This window comes from Sinocyclocheilus rhinocerous, unplaced genomic scaffold (assembly GCF_001515625.1).
Source record: "Sinocyclocheilus rhinocerous isolate Xijiao unplaced genomic scaffold, SAMN03320098_v1.1 scaffold2593, whole genome shotgun sequence".
NCBI lineage: Eukaryota > Metazoa > Chordata > Actinopteri > Cypriniformes > Cyprinidae > Sinocyclocheilus > Sinocyclocheilus rhinocerous.
This window is the reverse complement of record NW_015664037.1, coordinates 74486-78521: the sequence shown is the minus strand read 5'-3', so window position 1 is coordinate 78521 and position 4036 is coordinate 74486. Positions and strand designations below refer to the sequence as shown.

At 37.9% G+C, this 4036-nt stretch overlaps 1 protein-coding gene across 1 annotated transcript in view; it reads left to right on the top strand.

The window, feature by feature from the left end:
- Window positions 1–229: 229 nt before the first annotated feature.
- Window positions 230–4036, top strand: part of LOC107729585 (transcription factor MafG) — a 12760-nt gene continuing 8953 nt past the window's right edge. Inside the window, exon 1 of the mRNA XM_016540166.1 lies at window positions 230–346. The gene's annotated coding sequence lies outside the window, so the exon portion shown is untranslated. The remainder of the gene's footprint in view (window positions 347–4036) is intronic.

Below are 4036 nucleotides of genomic sequence, written 5' to 3'. Positions count from 1 at the left end.
TTACCGTATTGGCCCGAATATAAGACGACCGCGTTTTTTCAGATGTATTTCCAAGAAAAAAACATCGTCTTATATTCGGGACAATACGGTATCTAAAAAACAAAAATATATCATTTAAAAAATAATAATTAAAAATTGCATTCCAGACGGCTCCTTTAAATAAGCGGTGTCGTAGATCCTTCATGAATGAAGCCACGTGATCAAACATCATATGACGTCTGATGATTTCAGTACAAGAGAAAACGAATCCGAGCAACAATAACACATTTACACATTTCGCTCAAGCACGCTTTGGATCCTCTACATACAAATACTCGCTCAAACAGAAAGGCCTCTGTTATAACAGGTGAGTCTACTCGATTATTGTTACATCAATTGTGTGACAGTGTTGTTGTGCTGAGTGTGCATGCACGCCTCCACTCACTCTCTTCACATACATATATATATATATATATAGTCTATCATATACCCGAAACAGCTGTATAAACGCACGTGCATTTATTATTCAAAATGCAAACGAGCTGCTGTGTATCATAAACACATTTAATAAGCGTGACCAGAGTCAGAGACGCACAGCCTATGGGGATTCCCTCTGTGAATTAGAGGCATTATAGTGACAGCTAGGGGGATGTGCAGAAATGTGTGCGCGCACACACACACATACACACAACATACATCAGCACAAAGCTGCTGTTTCATCATAAGGGCGCTGTGCGCTTCAGCACCAGGTAGGGCGCATGTGTTTGTCAGTATCAAATGATGCTGTATTCATATATTCATGTCTAAATGGGCGAATGGAATCTTTTATTATCCAGTCTTCCCTTCACAGATCTATGACAGGTAAAAATCGGATGAAAGAAGGTTTCATTTGTTCGAACGCTGTTCAGATGTCGTTCCTTTATGCATGAAAAAAAAGTGTATCGCTTTGTTTGTTTTAATCGGATCGTGGATGCTGATTCATCATAATGCTGCTCGGTTCATGCATGCCTCTAAGCTCAGGAATCAGTTCCCGGATCTATGTATTTGTCCGTGTGATGAGTATCTGTTATATAGTATGACATTCAGAAGCAGATGACTTTTAGTGTGATCTCATTTGCGAGATGTTTAGTAATAAACGTGTGTATTAATCAACGCTGTTTGTTAATGTGCATTGACCTGTTAGAATGCTTGAGTATTTGTCATTTTTTATTCTGCCAAATGTAAATTCCTGATAAACTTTGACCACTGTCTTAAGATTGATCTAAGGCTCCTTTTCTGAATTTGCATGCTCTTATGTTACAATACGCATAAAGCAGGAGCAGGTTTTTGTTGACCACAATTCTAAGCATCAAGAGCACTCCTGAGTCCTGACTGCCATGAGCATATGTGATCCGTATTGAGCTGAAGGTTAGAGTGACACTGTAAAAGCTTTTTGAATATAGTGCATTACCCATGACTTTATACCCTGTCTGTACTTTAGGAAAGAAGCATGTAACATTTTACTTCTGATTTATTTTTACAGTATTGCAGTTAAATGTTTGGACACAGCTTTGATATGGCATTGCACTCACTGTATGGTATTGCTATGTCCTGGTTACAAAACAAAAGCTGTTGCAAATTTCCAGCATTATTGCCCTGAAAAACAAAGACAGCGTTCATTAAACACACATTGATAACATGCCCAGTTGTGTAATTAAGTTTAATACATTTTAAAATTTAACTTGCCCTGACCTCATGTGCATGGTAAAAAAAATTATATAGTTGAACCTTGTCTGAATGTATGGCAATGTGGTTTTATCGTGTCCATTTGTTTGCCTAACAGCTAACATATCATCATATTTGTGTTTGATGATATTGAATTTTTCCCAGTTTAAGAGGATTTTGAATGAAGTGCTGTACAGAATCTTTGCTTTTTTTGTATAGTACACATTTATGTATTTGGACAAGTTTGTGTAAAATATCTTTTGACTTAATCAACAATAGCTTGGGCAGACCTAAATCTGCCTTGCATATATAAGGATGCCCTTTTGTGTCATAAACCCCATCTATTCATATGTAATTTCACCTGCCAGAGCAGGTAACAAGAACAGATGAGCACCTTCATCGAGCAGCAGGGGTTTAGATAGCGGCTTTCTTTTGAAAGATGTATGGTCTATCACATGCCTTCTGTAAATCCAGCCTCCCTTTTACCTGTGATACAGGCTTTGAGTGGTATTTCTATTTAACATGAGCTCATGAGCCACTTATTGGCTGAAGCTTTGCTAGGACAGGAGTTGATGCAACCTAAAGAAAGTCTTTAATGAGTGGAGGAGGTGCTCCTCGTATCTTCCAATTCTTATGCCATCTCTGCAGAAATTACAGTCCCTGAAAGAGTCCTTAAGTACAGTGTTATCTGGATGCAGAGCTCTAACAGCACAGGACTCCAGAAAAGATCAATAGGGTTTTGGGGGGTGTTGGGAGGGGTGTCGATGATGAAACTCGGTGTAAGTGAGGATGTCTTTTTTTTTTTTTTACTGCAGTTGTCTTTTGCCTGCTGTTGCTAGGCGTTTTTCTTTCTTTCTTTCTTCGAGATGTAACACTGTGCAAGAATGTTTTATTTTACTTTTATTCAAAGATGTTCATGTACAGTAGAATTAATGAGGAGTAAGCCATCAGAGAGCTTAAATTTAACAAACAACTGTGTTTAAAGACATAAATAACTCTCACTGGATGTCACAGAATAGTTTTATTATTCATATCACATTATAGTGCATTCTAATTTAGATTTGTCTGGAGTAAGAATGGAAATAGTATGTCATTTGACAAATTCTGATTTTGGTTCCTTAATTTCAGTTCCTTAAGTTTTCTTTTTCTTTCTCCCACATACATTGCCCTTTCACAAAAGAAAAATGTATATATATATCGCGAGACAAATAAGCAACCGCAGCTTCAAAAACAAGCCCAAAACAACCCCAATATTTTTGATAATTTATTATCAATATTATTTATTACCAACAAATGAGCCCGCAACATATTAAACTGAAACTATCCTTTTATCTGAAAAGCAAAAACATAAGTTATTTTACAAAAATCAGCAAACTGCAACAAAGCAGGAACAAAACTCATCTCCAATCACCTGTGAGCAGAATAGGATGGAAAAGGAGAAAAACACAAGAGCGTCAAAGGGGAGCTGTAACATAGCTATGAGGCTATTCTAACCAAATCTACTCTTAGTATTAGTATAGGCCTACTTGTATTAATTATCACGGGCTGTTAAAAAACAAAAAACATTACAAAAACATTGTAAAAATTAAAAATTAGGCTACCTTACAAAGGAAAAAAGTCATCCCACTCCTCTACGTCTACTATCATCGCTTGGATTATAGCGTCACCCTCATTGAAGAAAAACCACGTTCAAAAAGAAGGCGCGTGCGGAGGGGGCGGAATATTTGGCAAATTACGCTACTACAGCACTTATATTTTTGCACTGATTGGCTATTAACTGTGAGCAGACAGAGTGTCAATCAATGCATTGGAGAATACAGTGAACATAAATGAAAAGAAACGAAGTTGCTTGTCAGGTTTTCCTAACAAGCAACCATGTTTTTTAAAATAAACCCAAATAACCGCAACCCGCGACCCGGGATTTTTTCACGCAATTTTACAAAAAAAGAAGCCCAAGGTCGCAATACCCGGACCTGGCAACTCTGTGGTACTTATACCGCAAATATATATTCTTAAGGACATCAAAACCTCAAATAAAACTCCAGAAAGGTGTACCATATGGGACCTTTAAAGTGACAGCACTTTCTTAAAGGTGCTGTATGTAGGATTGACACCGAGTGGTTGAACTAGGTATTGCAGTCCAAATTCAAAATATTGGAGAGGGTTTTTTTCACCCGGCCCCTCCTCCTCAGACTTGACGCACAAGCAGGTTGCCAGATTGACAACACCAACAGGAAAGAGTGCACTTGACCATGAATTAAATGAAATACACTGTTTTCCGCCAACTGGCAACCCGGGGTCCCGAAATACAATTGGGTAAACTGGCAGTGGGCGGGTTTCACAAACCAAAACA